Source organism: Protopterus annectens, chromosome 5.part0 (assembly GCF_019279795.1).
Source record: "Protopterus annectens isolate FY-2018-M chromosome 5.part0, PAN1.0, whole genome shotgun sequence".
Lineage (NCBI taxonomy): Eukaryota > Metazoa > Chordata > Ceratodontiformes > Protopteridae > Protopterus > Protopterus annectens.
The window spans coordinates 335,091,812-335,114,401 of record NC_056735.1 but is presented as its reverse complement, the minus strand read 5'-3'; positions in this window follow the sequence as shown (position 1 = coordinate 335,114,401).

The window sequence follows — 22,590 nt, the reverse complement described above, 5'->3', positions numbered from 1 at the left end:
TATTCAATACCATACTCTAATTAAACAGTAAGATTCAAGACTGCAGCTGGATGTGTGTGTGTGTGTGTGTGTGTGTGTGTGTGTGTGTGTGTGTGTGTGTGTGTGTGTGTGTGTGTGTGTGTGTGTGTGTGTGTGTGTGTGTGTGTGTGTGTGTGTGTGTGTGTGTGTGTGTGTGTGAACTCAACCTTAATAGAAGCTGCTCACCTTTCATAGTAACCTGGGGTGGGTTTTGTGTATTGTAAGTAGGAGAGAGAGGTTATTAAACACTGTCAGTCTCTTAAGTGGAGTAGACTATAATTTTTTATCCTTTTGTAATAATAGACTTCATGTATAATGCTTCCAATGTGGGCTGGATTCAGAGTCACCATCTACTCTGTTTATTAGTTGAGAGGCAGATGGAGATGCTGACATACACTCAACCTAAAAACTTTGCATGCCTGACAGCTCATACTCAGTATACAACAGACAAAGAAATGACCCATACACATCTGAGTTATATTGCCTATATCATGAGTTCCAATGCTGCCTAGAGACATCTCAGAAAAATGGCAATCATGGGGTGCGTGATGACTAGGAGGGTTCACAGGAGGGCTCACAGCAGACTGGTACTATGTATCATACAAGGAACTGGACTTGGGGTTAATAGGACTGCTAGAATGAACATCAAGCCGGTACTGTTTGCTTTACATGAATAGAGTGTACAAGATGCTCGGAGTGTAACAAGACAATTAAGGTGTGCAGTAAGGTAAAACTGCATACTTTAACTGATGTAATGAATAAAGTGCAAAGGAGGGTTTATATATATTGTTAGGGTGCAGCAGAGCAATACTTAGTACCGCACATTTTAAATAGCATATTAGTTTGTTGTGGATATCTCTAGTATCACAATTAGGTTGTATAGCAAACTTTCAAACAGTGCATAAGGTGCCAGAGAGGTGCAGCAATATAGGCAGGATGCATGAAACAGACTGTATACCTTAGGCCTGGATGGCTTGTTCCACATAAGGTTATGTATGTTGACCTATGCATCACATAATGGGGTATAATTAGACAATGTAAATAATATGAAGTTGGTTAATTTGCTGTAATATGCAGTGCATTTCAGAAATGTTAAACAGCATTCAAGTCTTTATCCATTACTGCATATCAGTTGCTCATTTTCATATTTGGGTTTCACAGTCTGGAACTATATGGAAAAGCTATGCAGCTCAAACAAATTAGGAGCATGAGCTGAATTGCACTGAGGCCAACAACGCCCACCTATACGTTAGAACATTTACATAGCTTTTTTGGTACAAAAGTATTGGAAACATTATACAGCTCCCAGATCCATGGCATAGATGGATGGAGCCCTTACTATGGCCTAGATGTCCTGGGATCAACAAGTAGCTCAGGTGCTGGAGGAGCTGGGAGGAAGGGAGTGGGAAGGGTGACAAAGTGTAGCTTTGCCTGCTTGGCCATTTCAGGAGGAAGGTAGGGGTTTCTGTCCATGATGAATCTAGCGATGGGGGTTTCTTGTAATTACAGGACAGATCACTGGTAAAACTACAGTATTTGAGTGGTGTCTGAAGATAGCTGACCTAGTGTAAGGTGATACACATGACATCACTTGGTCCTCCAAGTTAGAGCATAACAAATTATCTCCCCTAATGTGCATGTCCAGCGTATGTGATGCTGCAGGCTACTCCACTCATCTTTCCTTGCTCATTCAGTCACTAGAGCAGTCCTAGACCCAAGAAACAGTACTGGGAAAACTAAGGAAAAATGTACAGTTAGTCAGCTAATGGTCAGCTTGGGGCAAACGACAGGAAAATAAAGGAATATTATGCAGCTGATGCAACAGCAACTAGAAATACTACTCTTTGTGCAGTGTGCATTTGAGGGAAGGTATAGACTCATTTAATGCAAACACATTTTTCTATAGTAGTTTGAAATGTCAGTCATATTTCTGAAAATGCACTTGAAGAACATCTTCTGTTCTTAAGGGCAGATCTTCCACCCTCTGTGCAGTTGGTTCTAACCTCTACATAACAGCTGTTATTATAATTACACCCGGGGTCCTGAAATGGGTTCCTATTATGTGATCGAAAGTATAAAAATAAGAACACCACAAGATTGAACTTGTATGTTCGAAGTTTTATAATTTCGAAAAAAAAAAAAAAAAACAACGGACAGAAAGTAACTGTTGTAAGCGGGGGGGGCAAGCCACCCTGCACCCCCCACAGCCCACACTCTTTAAATATACCAACTCCGAGATTGTACTACAGTGCAGTGTAGTGCGATCGCAGACTTGGTATATTTAAAGAGCGGGGGGTGTGGGGGGTACAGGGGGGCTTGCCCCCATGCTTACAACAGTTATTGAGCTGTTTTTTTTTTTTTTGTTTGTTTTTTTGTTTTTTTTAATTCGAATTGCCGAAACTTTGAACACTTGTGTTCAATGTTTCCAGGTTCGAAGTTTCAGCAATTCGATAATGCAATAGGAACCCCCTTGAAATATCATAGCAGAAGCACGAATTATGACTGAGCTACCTGCAGGAATTAGTATTTTCAACACACATATAAAAAAATAATGATTTACACGGCTTACTATTAAAGAATAATCACACTTCTTTGTGGTGTATGGGTACATGGGAAGGGATGCAATATATGTGCTATGTAGTTATTTATTTATACATGCACACAATATTTAGACATGTATACAGTTGCATAGATGCAGCCATACCCCATGTTAACAAGTGCAGGGCAAACCCCAGAAAAAAAACACACTGTGGAACCATAATATCAACAAGCTTTATAATAAAAGGAACATAATTTGATCAAAAATAAGAATAATAATTCCCAGTGTGTTAGAACCCTTGTCACTGAAATAAACAAGAAACTCAGGAGTTTAATTAAATCCACCAAAGCCAAGTTTGAGGCTACAATGGATTTCCAAGCCAAAGACAAACACATGGCATTTTTTAATTATGTTCATAATCTCAAAAGCACAACATAGCAATGTGCTGAGCTGATTGTGAGTTATGTTACCTACACTGAGGCTGAAGATATAGCAAACATACTTGCCAATAAATTTAGCTCTAACTTTACTTCTGTCTCTACTCTGTCTGTACCTCAAGATATGCCTGAAACTGTCTCACCACCAACTAACATACACAACCAAGTCTTAAAAGTGCTATTAAAATCTAAAATATTGGATAGATGGGTCCTGACAATATCCCTGGATGCTTGAACCAAGTGAATGGAGCACAGCAACAGTCATTCTCCTGCATAAGGGAGGACCTACCACAGACACAGACAATTACAAACACATAAGTCTGACCAGCCTCATATGCAAAGCCAGGGGAAAGACTTACCATGGAATTAATCAATCAGAACATAGGGAATCTCCAAACAATGGACCCATCTCAGTCAGAATTCGTCAAGTGTAGGTCATTCTTTCTCATCCTGGTGGATTTTTGTGAAAAGGACATAAAAGCTATGGATGAAGGTAAAATTGTACACACTTCATGCCACAAGCTGGACAAAGCTTTTTATATCATTCCCCACTCAGCTACAGTAAAACAACTAAATAAACCGGGAATAAATTCCTATGACACCTGCTGGATTATCAACTGGCTCACAGAAAGGACACGGATAATCAAAACAGGGGAAGTTACCTCCAAAAAGAGACCATTCAACAGTGAAGTCCCCCAGGGTTCTGTGCTGGGGCCACTTTTGTTTGGCACTCACTTTTCTAAAGCAAAACCCAATAACAAATGTCTCTGGCTGATTAAGTTTGCAGATGACTGCAAGTAGGAGCACTCAGTGAACCTCAAATGACTTAACCATCCTGCAGGAAGTTTTGTTCCAAATAAATAACTGATGCCAAAAATCATGGATCAAAACTAAATGCAAAAACCATCCATTATTGTATCATTTGGAAAGTCATCTACCCCAAGTAACTACCACATTGGTAACATACCCCTAAGAGTTGACCCCAGTTGTTCAGGATTTGAAAACTTACGTGGATAGTGAACTAATTTTTTACCAACATGTGTCTGTTGAAATAAAGTCCTTCAATACTGCACAGCTTATAAACAAGGGATTGTGTCTATATCTAGGGATGTCATTGTCCCCTTTACTCAGCCCTCATTAGGCCAGTCATTGAATATAATGCCACCTTTGCCATGTACCTGTCCAGATACATGTGACAACTGAAATGCCCATGGAGATACCTTGCTAGAAGGATACATGGCCTAAACAACATGCTTTATATTGTGTCATGAAAGGAGATACTGCCAGCCCAGCTATCTAGAATTTTGTAAATAATTATATGTCATTTGTTAATATCAGCATGATTCATATGTGGTCTATATCAAGACGTCACATTGAACACTAAAAACCACACGGAACACTGATTTTTTTTCCCAGTGAAAAAAATTGCTGCTCCGCAAAAAAAAAAAAAAAAAAAAAAAGAATCCAAACACAAAATAAAGTGGGGAGCTTTGCTCCCACACACCCCCTACTTAAATATACCAACTCTGAGATCACACCACAGTGGAGGAAATGGCAAAGTCCCAAAAACAGCACAGTGATTTTTTTTTCCCTGGGAAAAAAATCACTGTTCCATGTGTTCAGCATTCAGTGCTTTCAACTTTTAGTGTTCGATAAAAGAGTGATCGCTCTTTTTATAGTTCAACATCGTAATATAGACCCATTCATATGCCTGTGTTACAAATGTATTAGAACTGTATGTTATGTGTATATCAAACTGCTGGTACAGAAGTATGTGTTGAAAAGGGTTGTAAAGTACTGAGCTTTAAAAATGCATCCACAGTGTACCCTACTGGAACAGAACAGAAAAGTGCATACACTATTGTAACTGTTTAGATGTATATATTTTAAAAGGGGAAACTGGAATACAAAAGTTTGACTTGCAAAACTTCAGAAAAATAGTTGAAATTAAATTACTTTATAGTCATGTAATAAAAGGATGTTGTTCAGTTTCAGTGCAGTAACAGGCACACTTTCTAGAAATAGAGGTTCACTGTATTGTCTTGGAAGTGTTTTTATTGTTTTATAACTTCCAGAATCTGCCTTAAATCTAAGAAAAGCCTTGTCTGTGCTTTTTCAGAGGTTGATGCTAAATGCTACCAGTTGCATCAATGGGGGGGTTTTACCTGGGATAGTCAGATGACAAGAAGTGATGTCATGCTGCAAGCTATCCCAGCTGTAATATTTGGAATATTAATTTAATAACTCTCTAAATATCTATTTACAATAAACACCAGAGTTTCAATCACAGGAAATATTAAAAATAACACAGATGGACAGATTTACACATTAATACAGAAAACCAGTACTTAACTAATCTCACTATATTTTTCTGACTGATCTAAAGAATTACTATTCCCTGTTTACTTACTTAAGCAAGTCAAGATGAAGTGGGTAAGTGATCTTTCTTTGTCAGGTTTCAAAAACAGACTGCCCTGAGACTTCTGTCTCATCTAGTATTAAAACATCATTTTAGTGCTGGATTACAGAATGACATCTCATACACCTGCTCATCTGACTCTGGTTCTCACACTATCCCCTTTACTAGAAAATGAACCAGAATATAGCACAAAGATAGAGGTTTGATTATATGTGTTATACCATCTGGAAGCTATTAAACCATTTCAAAACTCTCATCCTTCAAGGATAGCAATTAGTTCACCCCTAAGGACAATACAGTAGGATTCCTAGTCTTGGTTTTCACAGACATTTCATATCTGGTTGCAATCAGAACTGTAAGATACAATCTTTATGTCATAAACCAGGTAATTCCATTTCAGACTATTTTTCAAAGTTAGCGGGACTGAGATTAACCTCTTCCAACATTCTCTATTACGATGTAGTCATCTCAACAGTTACAACACAGTCTGACATACAGGAGTATTTTTTTCTGTCCAATAAGATCCACTGTTGGTACATTTTTAACACAAGCAGCTTTACAAATACAGTTTCAACATAAGCATCTATACAAATCAGTTGGATATACAAACAACATATAATTCTTTACAAAACTCCAGCTAGCTATGCTGGCATATGTTATACATCTACTGCCCTACTTCTCCTGGCATAGCTGGCAATACCTCACGTTCTTTTCCTGCAATTTCCATTATTATTGAAGATTTTTCTTTAGCAACCTGTTCCAGGATACCACTATTGTACTCTGAGTAGGGACTAAATTTCTGTTGTTTTGTATGTCTGTGCATCTGTGTGCATGAGTGTATGTGCGTGTGCATGCATGTGCATGCACGCACTTTTGCATTCTTGCACGAATACATGGATGTACATGTGTGTACATTGAAGTGCATTGAAATTACCTTTTCCTTCTCCAAGAAAGGATGATTTCTTTTCCTTTTCCAAGACATGCCACAAATACTCAGTAAATGGCTTGACAAAGTTGCCTTTTGATTATTTTTCACTAGCTTACCAGATTCTTGTTGTCTCTGCAATATTTTCTGCAAATTATTAATATGTTCATTCTCTGTCTCTCAAGTAGTAAATCGTGAGGGTATATGGGCGCATTTAAATCTTCAAAAAGATTTTCCAGAAAGGTTTGGAAAATGGAAGATACAAAACTCATTGTGAATAGTAATCTGTTAATTACAAAACAAGGCTCAGACCACATTAGTCATTACATATTTCTCTGAATTATCATCAAGTAGTATCTACTTTTTGAAAAACAGATGTTAAATGAATCTTCATAAACATTGTTCCACTGCTTATCATGGCCATTGATTCTTCCACATTTGTAATTCATACAGTTCAGCATTAGCAGGCTGGTTTACAATTTACCTATGCGCAGCACACAGGTTTGTCACGTTTTCCTTATTTACTTACAGCTCAATTCACACTCTCTTTATTTACAACTGGTACAATAGTTACAGCTCAATCATTTTCTTTGCTATAATACTAATATTGTCTTTGTTTAGTTTCTCCATCTCGTTATCAATACTTTCTTTCATTGCAAATGTCAGGGGGCAACTTCTGCAGAACTTTAGTGAAAACCGTTATCATACCATCTCCCACTCTGATTTGCTCATAACATTTTGCATCGAACATTGTCAAATGTCTTCCTAAAATCTAAGTTATGCCTTCAAGCCTTTTTTGTATACTGGCTTGGATACCCTATCACAAAACATTATTTGGTTTATTTTCTCACTAGCAGCAGTAAACAACTCTGCAGAGTAATTAATGGAACCACGACACCTTTCATTATGACCTTTATTTCACAATCTTAGTATCATACCTCTTTACTTCTCTGATTTTAAGTGAAATATATATCCAGTACAATCTGTTTTATGCCAAATGTGAACTGCATGATACCACATAAAAGATGCAAATAACAGCACCAATAAACATCCTGTGGCAAAGCACTTCTTTGAAACATAGAATAAAGGTCTAATACATATTATACTGGAACAGATCAAGAATGAAACTAGAGTAGATGTGGATTGGTTCATTCTTAAATATGGAACATTAATACCAGTATGACTTAATAATGAATTAACATGGAAACATTTATAGAAAAAGTAACTATTAAAATGATATATCTTATAAGAATTTACTAAAAAAGTGACTGCGTGTTGATAATGCAAGATTTACCCACAGTTGTCATGGTTTCATCAAAAAGATGACACCCAAGTGAACAAAGTCAGCCATGGTAATTCCTGCATTACATCGCACAGGAGTGAATTACTGCTATTATACAGATGCTATTGTTTTTTTTAAGAAGTAATTGGCTACCTTTCTAAATAATGGCATTGTATGCCTAGTTTTCTTGTTTCTGTAGTCTTGAATGGGTTCTATGTTTCATATGAGGACATTTGCAGACTACTGATATCCCAGCAGTGAGTTTTTAAGTCTCCTTTGGGGAATTGGGAGTTGGCCTTCCATTTTGTTAATTGTTGCACATTTCCTCTCCTTAGTAGAACAGAAAACATAGTGGATCTATCCTTTGTTTTTTAGTACCTTTCCTGCTCACAAATTCTTCTAGATAATGCTGGCTTTATAATGATCATAGTAATGACTTTGACCAATTGAAATATGAAATGTTGAATATTAATTACAGCTTTTCACATCATTTCATTGTCTCAACTTGTTGTATACAATTTCTTTATAAAAACCTATACCTTACTGAGCTTTGGATTATAAATCTAGCTCACTACAATGTCCTATACCTAACATAATGGAAAATTACTGTATGAACAAGTAATGCTCCTCTTTAACCACTGAAGGATCTCTTACTTAACAGCATAGATCTTACAAGGAATATGGCACACAAATAACATTATTCCCTGCAACTAGCTTCATCTTTGAGACTATGGAAAGGGGCTACCAACAAATGATCATTTCATTGACCTGAAATATGTTTCTGAGTCAGTCAACCACAGCCTTCTACTTAAAATACTAGTCAGTTTTTGTACAGATGAAAGTGCCTTATACTGGTTATTTATTTATTGTATTTATTTATTTCTAGTTTGATGACTGGGGAGGTCCACTGGGCTCGGGGACCCCATTTTCAGGGGAGGCTCGGGGAGAAAAGTTCTGCATTACATAGTTAAGTTACAGATGCAATCATAGTAAAGTAAACACATCTACACTTACAATTACATTTTATGTTAGAGAACAGGAATAATTCTTTGGTTACATAGCATTTAAATATTTAAGATGGCAGTAGTGACTTCATTGAAAGAGAGAGTAATGACTTAGTTGAAGTAGAGAGGAAAGATGGAATGAGCTATTTACATTTATGTTAGATTAGCTTGTATTCAGTTAGTCAGGAGTTTAATAATTCAGGATGGAATAGGATGATTAGTAGCCTAGGTGGAGAGAGTGCATTTGCATTTCCAATTAGAGGAAAGGTAGGAATGTAGCTGCGTTTTAAAGTTATGAAAGTTTTCACAAGTCCTTAGTGAGGAAGGAAGAGAATTCCATTTTTTGGCTAAGGAAAAGGATAATAAAAGCTGACCAGCAGGACGGTTGGGTTTGCGGACAGTGATTAGGTTTTGGTGAGTAGATCTTAATGTTCTCTGAGGGTTGTAAGGTTGAAGGATGTTGGTTAGTGCTGGGTGCTTAGTAGGTTGAAAAATTAGTCTGTGGGTTGTAGTAATTTGGAGATAGTCCAGATAGTTGGTGAGTTCAAGTCAATTTAACAAATGAAGGGCAGTGCAATGATGGGAGGAGTATTTGGCTTTGGTGGCAAATTTAGAAATTTTATTATAACAGACTTCCAGTTTAGAGGAGAGAGAGGAAGATATGTTTGTTAGTAGAGGACTGCCATACATCAGTGAGGAGACTAGATAGGTACTGGCGAGAGTTTGTTTTGTGGAAGGAGAGAGAAAGTAGATGTTTCTGTATAGTATGCCATGTTTTATATGTGTTTTCTTAATGTTTTGCTGGATGTGAGTATTAAATTTTAGGTGTTCATCAATAGTTACCCCAAGTAGTTTAGCGAAGGTAACAACCACTATTGTAGAGTTATTATGGCTAATAATTAAGTTTTTATCAAGAGGGAAGGCTTTTGAAGGAGAGAATAGTAGTATTTTGGATTTGTTGGCCTTTAGAGAGAAGTGGTTTAGAAGCATCCAGTTCTCAGTGGTAGAGAAGGCAGTTTGAGTCATTGTTTGGGGCTCAGGGAGGTTAGAGGCAGAGTAGACTAAAGTTGAGTTGTCTGCATATTGTACGATTTTGGTGTTGGGTATGGCTGTGTGGAAATCATTGATAAAGATGTTAAACAGCATTGGACCGAATATGGATCCCTGGGGTACCCCAGTGGGTGTAGGAAGTAAGGTTGAGGTGCCATTTCCACATTTCACAGCTTGAGATCTGTCAGAGATGTAACTTGAGAACCAGGATAAGGTATTCTGAGAGAGATTAAGGTTAGAAAGATGGTTCAGGAGATGGGTGTGGGAGATGGTACTGAATGCCTTGGAGAGATCTAGTAGAACTTTTGATACTATTTTTCCAGAATCACAGGCAAAATTTATTGTATCTAAGAAGGAGAGAAGGGGGGTGATAGTACTATGGCCAGGTCGGAAGCTGTGTTGGGTTGGAGTGATTAGTTGGTGTTTGGTTAGGAAAGGCATAAGATGAAGGTGGATATATTTTTCAAGAAGTTTTGAAATTTGGGAAAGAATAGCTATGGGGCAGTAGTTAGAGATACTATTGTTTTTGCCTCCTTTATGGAGAGGTAGAATAAAGGCTACATGCCACAGTTTTGGCACATAAGATTCCTCTATGGATCTATTGATCAGGATGCTAATGGGGAGAGCGATTCCATCTGCGGCGATTTTTAGGAAGAGAGATGGGCTATTGTCAGGGGCATTGGAGCATGGTTTTAGTTTAGAGAGTAATTGTTTTATGTAGGAGGTTGAGATGGATTTAAGTTCAGATATCAGAGTGGGACTGGGGGTAGTGGGTGGAGTAGGGGCTGGGGAAGATTGGATTAGTTGAGGGGAAGGGTTGTTGTTTGGGAAGGTCTTGGTCAGTTCTGCTATGGAGTTGGTAAATAAGGAGTTGAATAGAGAGGCTATTTCAGGATTAGATATGCTGGTGTCAGGGCAGGGATTGTTTTTGGTACCTGGGTTGAGAAGTGAGTTAATGGAATTCCAGAATTGTTTGGGGTTTTTGGTGTGGTTAGATTGGAGTTTGATATAGTAGGATTTATTGTCTCTGATAATTTGTTTTTTAGCAAGGTTGTGGAGTTGCTTATATTTAAGAAGAGTTTCTGGCTGCTTGTTTTGATGGTACAGTTTCCAGTATTTATCTCTTTGTTGCATGAGTCTTTTGGTATCTTTGGTTAGCCATGGGGCGATATTGGTTTTTATTCTTTTTGTTCTTGGTGAAGCTAGGGAGTTGAGAGTAGTTAAGTAGGTTGAGTTGAAAAATTCTACGGCATTGACAAGAGGAAGAGTTTTAAGACTTCCAGTTTGTTTGTTTTAGGCAGCTAGAGGAAGTTGTGGGGTTGAAGTTTGTAAGGTTACATGTGTGAATATATTGGTGTAGGTGAGGAGAGGAGTGGGTTGCTCAGTGGATGAAAGCTGGCAGGTGGTCCCCTACAGAATCAGGTAGGATGCCTGAGTTTAAGACTTTATTAGGATGGGTGACTAGGATCCAGTCTAGTGTGGTACCTGGGGGGTTTGTTTTGTTGGGTCTAGTAATGGAGTTAGTTATTTGGGTAAAGTTGAATAGATTTATGGATATGGTGGGATTAGAGTTATTGATTTATTCCAATCTATGTTTATATTGCCTAGTATGAAGGTCTCTCCCTTAATATTGGTTGAGGTCCATAGGAGAATTACCTCAAGTGTTGTGGTATTGTTACCAGGGGGGATGTAAAGGGCCATGATACAAATGCTTTTATGATTATTCATTTTTAGTAAGCCTATTACTAGTTCTGCATTATTGAATGGAGGAATAGGATTAGGGTAGGGAGTAATGGAGAGTAGGTTAGAGTAGATTAAGGCTACCCCACCACCTTTTCTATTCAAGCGGTCATGTCTGAGGGCTTGGAATCCAGGGGGAAGGATTTCAGAATCAGCGATATGGGGTTTTAGCCAAGTTTTTGAAATGGCTACATCAGGTAGGTTGTGGTTTAGCCACACATGAAAGTGGGCAACTTCATTTCTTAGACTCTGGGCATTGATGGTGAAAAGCTAGAGGTATTTACAGTTGGTTGTATCTCTTGTGACAAGGAGATTGGGATTAGAGGAAGTATTTGGTCCAGGGTTTGGGTGTATGTCCTCTTCTAAGCAGAGGTAGTCAAAGAAAGGTAGCAGTAATTTTAATTTGGTCTTTAATTGTTGTGGAGAGAGAAGTATTAGTTTAGGTATATGATATTTTAATGATGGGGGTAAAACTTTTATTCTGAAGTAGTAGAGTGCGTTGGGCCAAACTAAAGAGGCTGATATAGTGTGAAAGGGGTCTATATTATATTGTCGAAAGCCGACAATATTGAATCTGATATTGTCAACACGACAATAGCGAATGTCTAAACAGAAATCTTCTTAAGGGAAGATTTCCATTTACTTCAATGTAGTGCGGTCTCGGAGTTGGTATATTTAAGTAGCGGGGGGTGGGGGGTGCTTACACCCTTTAGTTTTTCTTCTTCTTTTTTTTTTTTTATTATTTTTTAGGAACATTTGATGTTTTAATAATTCTATCATTAAAGGTCGACCTTTAGAGATTCGAACTATTAAACATTAGAAGTTCTAATATAGACCCATGTGGAAGTCTGTTTTAGTGGGATGAGGATGGAGGTTGGGAACATGGGTGTAGGACAGGAAGGAGGGGGGGGAGTTGGTTGTAGGAGTAGGAGGTAGCGTGGTATAAAGGGAGTAAGAATAATATGCTGATGGATGGGATGAGAAAGGTCTGTGGTAGAAGAGATGGCATGGTAAAGCGGTGTATGTGCATATTAGCAGTATATAGGAAGTTAGGCAGATTGTATATGTGTGTAGGAGTGGATTTAGATGTGAATAGAGACTTTGAAGGGTGGGTTGGAGTGGTTGTAATTGGCAGGTGGAGATACAAAGGGGAGGGGGTAAAGTATGGAGATGATTGGTTGGATGGGAGCGGGAGGTGTTATAGGTTGAAATAAACGTAGGAGTAGTGGGCAGGTGAGAATTAGGGGCAGGGTAGGGGAGCTGAGTTAGCCCAGAGGGCAAATGGAGTGGGTAGAACCATTGAGAAGGTGGCTGGTGAAAACCAATCAGCCAGCTGTAGCTGGAATGAGGAAACTTAGAGAGACTACAGGAACAGCAGAGGTGAGTCTAGGCTGAAGAGTGTGGGAAGAGAAAAGAAAAATGTAATTCTTTAGTCAAAGCAGGCTGGCAGGCTAAGTATCTTATGAGACTGGGGGGTCTGCTTGGGACAGAACAGAAATATGGCAAAAAATTACTTTTACACTATAAGTGGGTAAGCAGTGCCACCTAATGACAAAATATATGAGTTACGGCTTAGTTGGACCAGCATGGACAAATGAAGTGGGTAAAAAGGGGAATTACGGGAAATAAAAGAACCACTGTAAGCTGCTTAGCAAGTGCGGGGAAAAGCACAGACACTACTGTATTGTGATCACTAAAAGCAGTTGTAGTGATAAATTACAGTACATACACTTCAAGTAATTCTTGTGGGAGGCTATCTATTGCAAGCTCCTGAGGAGTTCCACTTTGGATGTCCTTACAGGAGAGGTTTCTTTGAGTGCAATGGAATTGGGTAGGATGCACTCAGAGGGCTGAATGCAGCACGAACAACTGTATGGAGAAGAGCAGAACAAAACACTATTAGTTGAGCAGGGGAAGAGGAATAGAAATAGTGGGGTGTAGCAGAGTGAAGCAGGGAGTGTAGGGAAAGTAGGGAAGAGAGGAAGCAGAGGCTTAACAAAACAATTGATCTGGATCAGTACGTCAGTTACTATTCCAACTAATGATACAGAAAATAGAGTTACTAAAAACAATCTCAGCTGTTGTTGAAAACATAGAAAATGCAGGATACTACTGAGGTTACAACATAAATTACACAGAGAAAAAAGCAGTTTGTGTACTGCTTATAATCCCTAACACAAACAGAAAGTGACTTTAAATGCTTTGATTAATTAATAAGGTTAATAGCATAAAGATGAAGAAAACAATATTGGCTGTGTACTGCTTTAAAGCACTTAAGCATTAACAGTCTCTGTTTACATTTCTCTTCAAATTCACTCCCATTAATGCAAATAACTTTCCATATAAACATTGGAATGTTTTAAGACTGTGTACAAATTCTAAAAAACCTAAGCATTAACAATTTCAGACTACACTTCTCTTTGAATTTGCTCCTCATAATGGAGATTACGTTCCATATAAACTGTGAAATATAATTAGGACATATGAAGCCAGGCAACAGGCTTTCTGAGTAGTTATAAGTATCGAGTACACTACATGCAGTACTAACGGCTCAGCAATGCAATTATCATGATTGAACTAAGGACCCGAGGCTGATCAGCAAACACTATGAAGAACTTAACAGTTGGCCACAGCAGTACTTCCAGACCACACTATGGTCCTGAAATACAAAAATACAAAATCTGGGTCTTTCTTAAGGGCATTGCTATAGTGTGCATTCAGAGCATTGAGAAAACCACTCTGTAACGCATTCCTGCAGCCATTCTGCTTCATAGTAAAACAACAATTAACTTAGAGCAGAGTCTATACAGTGCATAAAATCAATTGCCTATATGGCAGCAAGCCTGATGTTGTGCAACACTTACCGGGTGAAGCCAGCAGCCTACTGTGGGACTGATCAGAGTGGAACAAAGGGATTATTTAAAAATGGCGCTGCAGGTAGCAGCATCACTATATAGACTAGGGGTGGGAAGGAAAGGAAAAAGAAGGTTTAGGGCAGATAGATCGCAAAACAGAGTGGGTAGTAAAAGGAAAGGGGGAGGTAGTACTGAGAAAGAAGGAAATAGGAACTGAGAGGGCCAGTGAGATGGTGGCTGGTGAAAACCAATCAGCCAGCTGTAGATGGAACAAGGAAGCTTAGAGGGACTATTGGAACAGGTGAGCCTAGGCTGAGGAGTGTGGGACGAGAAAAGAAAAATGCAATTCTCTAGTCAAAGCAGGCCTACAGGGTAAGTATCTTATGAGAGTGGGGGGTATGCTTGGGAGAGAACAGCAATATGGAAAACATGACTTTTACACTATAAGTGGGTAAGCCGTGCCACCTAGTGGCAAAATATATGATTTACAGTGTAGTGGGACCAGAGTGGCCAAATGAAGTGGGCAAAAAGGGGAAATAAGGGAAATAAAAGGACCACTGTAGGCTGCTTAGCAAGTGCGGGGAAAAGCACAGACACTACTGTAATGTGAGCACTAAAAGCAGTCGTAGTGATAAATTACAGTACATACACCAAGTAATTCTTGGGGAGGCTACCTTTTGCAAGCTCGTCAGGAGTCACACTTTGGATGCCCTTATAGGGGGGTATCTTCGATTGTAGTGGAATAGGGTAGGATGCACTAAGAGGGTTGAACGCAGCGCAAACAAACTTCAAGTAATTCTTGTGGGAAACTATCTTTGGCAAGCTCCTCAGGAGTCCCACTTTGGATGTCCTTATAGGGGAGGTTTCTTTGGGTGTAGTGGAATAAGGTAGGATGCACTCAGAGCATTGAACACAGCACAATCAAACTTCAAGTAATTCTTATGGGAGGCTATCTTTTGCAAGTTCCTCAGGAGTCCCGCTTTGGATGTCCTTATAGGGAAGGTTTCTTTGATTGTAGTGGAATAGGGTGGGATGCACTCAGAGCTTTGAACGCAGAATGAACAAACTTCAAGTAATTCTTGTGGGAGGCTATCTTTTGCAAGTTCCTCAGGAGTCCCACTTTGGATTTCCTTATAGGGGAGGTTTCTTTCAGTGTAGTGGAATTGGGTAGGATGCACTCAGAGGGCTGAATGTAGCAAAAACAGTGGGCGAAGCCAGCAGCCTACGGTGAGACCGATCAGATTGTGTCAAATGGATTTTTTGATCACTGCGCACCTATCCCATAGAACATTTTCCATCATACACAGTCCTAACACATCCAAAAAATGGTACCTTTTCAGCAGGAGAGCCAGAGGGCTAATTTATTGATCCTACACTCTTCACCATATTTATTAACGACATACCACTTGATTTACCTACCCTTAACTGCTGCTTTTACTTAGATGACACTCTAACACGACAATCAGATAAGTCAGCCAACAAATTATTTGAAAAGCTACAACTAGACTTTTAACTCATTATGAAATTGGCTTGCATGTGTGCAGTCTGTATTAAATTGAAAAGCAAATGATTACCATGCTGTTTATACACAATAAACATGATTTTCTCCCATTGTAAACTACCATCTAAAGTTACTAAGTAAAGGTACCTAGATTTACCTTTTGACTGACAAATCACATTTGCCAGTCATGTACAAAGTATCACAAAAGTAGTACTCAAATCATCTTAGATTATCTTGCCAATACTTTTACTTGCTTCCATTGCAGTTTAGGAAAGTTCTCATATTACAAATGACAATGCCCATAATTGAATAACATCCACCATTAATTGCACTAAACTCACTACATTACAGCCACCATCTGCACATGACAGCAAACAAGTTCTGCAGATTTTTAACCCTCAGCTGCCCTAGAGAACATGACTGTCACTCACTTGAATAACAACCAGGGCCACTCGCCAGCTTAACAGCCTCACATACAGACTACTAAACTCCTTATACTGCCCACTGCTAGCACATATGCTGCAACATAGTCAGACTGACTATTTTTTGCACTCACCTACAGGAACTGCTATCCACTTGTCAACATTACAATTCACAAAGGCAGTAGGTGAAGGAGCCTTTTCAAAGATTGCCCTGCAGCATGAAACTCCCTGCTGCAAAATATCTGCAAACAATAGGAATTGTGTACAGTCAAAAAATAAACTACTCCTGTTTCTTCATAATGAATGCAAGTGTCACTGTTCCATAACTGCCTAAACCTGTCATCTGGCAGCTTGCTCATAACGCTCAACCTGTTTTCATACTTCAACCTATTTACTTGAATGTTACTGAATTTGTACAGATGTGTGCTAGTTGCTAACAGCAGGTAAATATTGCTGTACTTTGTCTAATCTCAAATATTTCTTGTTTCTACAAATATATATATATATATATATATATATATATATATATATATATATATATATATATATATATATTTGTATTTATAACTACCTCTATTATTGTGGATCATTGTACTTATGCTAATATTTATTTCTCCAGATGTGAAGGTTGTCCCCGATACATTCCACATTATAACAAAATTGTTACCATCTCTTTAAATTTGTAAATTCCAAACTGGCCCAACATCTAGTTGAAAATTTTCTGAAGATCAGGTCACCAACCCAGCCAACAAAGTCAGCAATCATGTAAGTAAGTAAATAAATAAATACATTTCAGATGGAACTAACAAACCATGGGTGCCTACCTTTAGCAAAATTCAGTTAACATGCTTTAATAAACTAAATAACAATGTTTTTGTGCAAAACTATTGCTGCAGTTCATGCATAATTTAGTAACTTTAAAGAAGGTAAGAGCTGAGGTGCCAAAGTCATGAAATAAAACTCATGAGGTGAAGTGCAAAGATTCCATGAATTATTTCTCAGTGTTTATTCTTGCTGGAAATAAATGAAATATTGCATGAGGATGCATTATCACAACAACGATAATAATAATATTATTAGATTTATTTGGGATTACTTTCCTACCGTGAATCCATGGTCCCTCATGATCAGCATCCCACTGCAATCAATATACTTTCTTAACATTTTAAACTACTTTTATGTAATAGTTACGTACAGGAATTCTCCACAAAACTGTGTAATAAAAAGATTACTTGCATGGTCACAGCTTAAAATCTTTATCTGCCATGAGTTACAGGCAAAATCATGTGACATGAACCTTCTTAAAGTTACACCCATTTCTTCAAAAAATTATCCGCATACACTCAACATCCTACTATATAAGTTAATTGCAATACTACATAGAGCAATGCAGTATGCAGTTAGCATTACACACAAACATAGAATAATACTGATAGTGCAGAATAATGCACATTAATAAATATACTGTCACATAGTCATTTTATGTAATGATCAAAAACTTCTATCAGTATAATATAGTCTACTGCAATCTATTATACTATACTATATTATACAATACTATGCTACACTTTAATATACTATAATAATCATTACATTAAACCAATGATTTTGTGCCTTAATTCATCAAAAAATACTAAAAGACAAAGAACAGTGTTTGCACATTGAACAACTACCCTACAACCTCAAAACCAACTCTAAAGACACTAACAGTAAGATCAAAATATCAAAACAATCCCCTTATTTTCATTTTACTTTATTTTATTCATATTTGTTTTCTGGGGTATAACATTCTTCTCCATGGACATTTTTAAGACTCAGCCCTTGATCAGAGTTGCACAGTTAGGCAATGGAGTTTGAGGGAATCGAACCTTACATCACTGGACAACAAGAAACAGCTCACTAAAGCTCCTTACTTTAAAACAGATCCCATTTTTTTTTATGGGGACAAGCTCCACTGCTTCTCTAAATATAGTCACTTTAAGATCATTAAACAATGGGAAAAATGAGAAAATTCCTTATACTCCAGTACAGTGGGATATCAGTGTCTTAATTACACATATGTGTCAGTGAAGCAGTGATCCAATGAAATGAAATGCCTGTTCACAGCTTCAGTGAAGTAACTGAATACCTGAATGCTGAAAGTGGTGATTGCACTATTCTATACTGCTCTTTACTATACTATACTAGATTTCTTTATACGGGTTAAAATTTAAAGATCAAGCACTCATATAAGTTAACACTTTTTTTCTGTTGTAAAAAAAAAAAGCAAAAGCTTGCATGAGAGAATGTTCTTTCAAAATGAGTTTTTGTCATCAGCCTTTTGTATGAGATCGCATTGTAGTGAGGTTGGAGTTAGTATACATGTGTGATCTTGGAGTTAGTATATATAATTATGCGGTAAGGTGGGTGTATTGGAACTTTCCACTCTTGCAAAATAAATAAATAAAATAAATAAATAAATATTTTTACTTTTGCATATTTTTGATAATTTTAGAATCCTTCTGAAATGATCGCTCTTTGTATAGTTGTTCTTGTGGGCATTCAATAGTTCACGAGACAAGCCCTATACTATACCGTGCCATCCAGAACTATACTACGCTACATTGCAATATACTAGTATATATTATGCTATGCTAATGCAACTGGTATTTACAATAATCACCCAAACATTTGTTCTGTTCAGTTTTGGAATGACACATAATATTTCTATGTCTTTATTCAGTACATTTTCAGTTTGTCCTTCGTGTAGTCTGTATGCAGCATACCATATATATATATATATATATATATATATATATATATATATATATATATATGTATATACACCTTGTTAACTTTTATACGGCATGAAGGCATATTTTCTTAGGTTTAAGAAACATTATTTGCAATGCATGTGATGTCTTGCACTAGAACTTTCTAAAGTCCCACTGCCATGGCTTATGATCACTCCTTCCCCCTGCACCACAATGCTACCCTTTCCCTAACCCTACACCGTAATGTCATTAAAACTTTCCCATAACACTGCCACTACACAAGACAGACTCAGACACACAGACATTTACAAACACACTCAAACAAAGATACATTTGTCCCTTAACCTAACCCTTACCCTTACACTAAAATACATAAACTCGCACATAAATGCACAATACCCATTCTTCACTTTTACTGAGCCCTAACCTTAACTCACATACACATACACACACACACACACACACACACACACACACACACAAACACACACACACACACACATGCACATGCACACATGCACACATGCACACACACACAAAATCTCTTACTACCCCAACCTCACTTACAAACCCCATACCATCAAAATATCCACCATTCAGCAAGCCATACTGTCGTCATTAAATCACACTCCTGTCTTTGTCAAACAAAAACATGTTCGGTTAAATGCTGGGGAATTATATATATATATATATATATATATATATATATATATATATATATATATATATATATATATAGCTGCAAGGGGCATGCCCCTCTGTAAAAAAAGAAGTTTAATGGAGAAGAGAAGTGTTGAAGTTTCACTCTTCTCCTGCGGTTTCATTCTGTTTTTTGACATATTATCACTTGACATTTTCAATAAAAAAACATAATTTGGTGTGGATTTAGATGAATGGGCTGGAATCAATTGTTATCCAGAGTGGTTGAGCTACAAGCAGCATTGGCCACTCCCCATAACATTGTAATTCACCTAGGGAATGATTTAGGCAGGGTCCCTATGTGGAGGCTATTAATGCAAATAGTGAGAAATTTGATAGTGTTGAAACATAGGTGTCTTCAAATTATAATAGTTTGGTCAGAGATTCTTAACAATTTAGTGTGGAGGGAGACTTTTAGCTTTAAAGGAGGTAGAAATGTCTAGGCATTTTGTCATTCATAGGCTGGCAAGAGCAGCAACTGTACCGAGTCTGTGTCATTAGACCATTAGGGTTTTGATGGTAAGGACCTGATCTGATATAGGTCAGATGTCATTCACTTTAATGACTTTAAGACATAGCTCTTTATTATAGCAAGACATAGTGCAATGATTGTAGGTTGCTGGTTTTGTGTTTGGGAGTATTTCTAGGGAAAGAGGGTACAGCTTACCTTTAAGACATGCTGTTGGCCAGAGTAAGAGGGGTCCATTGGTGTAAGGAACCCCACTGCTGTTTCCCCCTTTCTTTCTTGGAGTTCTTTTTATTTGTCTAGTCTGGAATGAGTAATGGTAGGCTTCTCCAGGTGCTGGGGTTGATGATGATTATTTTATAGTGAGCTGTATGTTAAACAAATGTTTACTGCTGCTTGTAGCAATTCTGTTGGCTAGTGAGCATTTGCAATGCTTCCAAATATAACTGCTTTTCTAAATAACTGTTTTTTATAACTCTTTATATTAAATGATTTACTGTTTGATGGAGAGTTAAATATTTATTTATAACATTGATTGCAATGGCTTTACTTGGTGTTGTCATTCATGTCAGTGCAGCACTTTATGGACAAATAGATTTTGCCAGACAGATGTAATCGTCCATATGTGCCTTCCTGTTTGAAATGCTGGTTAGGGTTATTTTTTTAAAGGAAGTAAGTCAGTGTGAGTGGTAGGGAGGAAGAAGAAGAAAGTTTAAGGTTAGAGGCAGTGATGAGGGCTGTGGTACTGTATTCTCTCTTCCTTCGTACCATACTCGTGTCACCCACATTTCTAACTCCTGTCATACCTTTAATACTCAAAATTGGTTTATAAAAGCCACCAGCCCTCTTATCCTAAACTTCTCTGATCAATTCATTAATTAATTGCTCTGGATAACATCTTACACTAAACATGTTCCTCAGGTTATTGCATTCCAACACAAATGCATCATTACTAGTCACCATCCGAGCAGCTCTTACTAATTGCCCCTTGACTACTGAACGTTTTTGATGTAATGGATGGCAACTAGTAAAGTGAAGAAATGTGTTGGAATATGTTTCCTTCCGGAAGATTCATGCACAATAATTGTTGGTAATGCTATCTTTCCTAAGGTTTACATCCAAGTAGGCTATTGATTCAGTGTTGAAAGAAAATGTGAATGTAAAAAAATGGATTGTATTGTTAAAATAAGTAACCATACATGTAGCCTGTTTCTCATCCCCTTTAAAAATCATAAAAATACCATCCAAGAACCTAGTGTAATGGATAATCCAGTTGGAAATCTCCTCGTTGTTTCTCACAAAATGCCCCTCCCAGTATGCCATTACTAAATTCGCTAGGATGGCACCACATGGTCAACCCATGGCTACCCCAACTTTTTGCAAGTAATACTTGTTGTTGAAAGTTATGAAGTTCTGTGTTAGCACTATATGAGTTCACACACAAGGAAAACTTCGTCCACGGGTGCTCCTTTACTGCGCATCTTATAGCTTACCCATTCAACTCCTTCTACATGTGTAATAGAAGAGTATAGATCTTTACATCGACTATAACAAAATTATGAATGGGATTAAACTCTAATGCATTAATATTTGAGAGGAAAGTCCAGGAATCTTTACAAATTTGACTCTCCTGGGTCACATATCTCTTCAACTTTTGATCTATGACTTTTGCCAGGGAGTATGTAATACTGTGCCTTGCATCCACCAACGGTCTCATGGGGGGGGATTTATTATACTTTTATGGACCTTTGGTATTCCAAAAAATATTGGGATTCTTGGGGCTGGCATCATTAAATAGTCGAAGATGTCTATATTAATTCTAGCCTCAATGAACAGGTCATTTAACCAAGGTTTAATTCTTGTATAAGCTCTATTGACTTCTGATCTAGAGACTTCCTCAAAAGTTTCACTGTTCAACACATTCTCCATCCTGTTGATGTAGTCATCAATAAGCATGATTGCCAACCCACCCCCTTTATCGGGTTGCATTACACGTATTGACCCCTGTCGTAGCCCTTCTAACAGCAATTTTTCATTCTTACTAATGTTCTGGACAAATATATTCTGCCTGTTACCTTGTTCTATTATGGTTCGTAAGTCCAACTCACAAATTTGTTCGAAGAGATGCAATGTAGGGTGTAAAGGTGGATAAAATGTACTAGCCAATTTATACTCATTCATGACATTATGCAGATAATTTATGGAGAGGAGCGATCTGAACACATTTGTGAGATTGTATATAACTAACCGGGACCTTAAAATATATAACTATACAACAATGAACATTGAACAGAGCTTGGTGGACCTTTTAGCCAAGGGGCAGAGTTTTGTTCCTTCATGTAAATTGGACATTGCGAATACACTTATAGACCTGAAACTCTTTGTAAGAAAACAAACTTTTAGGGTGTTATTTGGTCAAGAAAATAATGTCATGAATGAGTATAAATTGGCTAGTACATTTTATCCACCTTTACACCTTA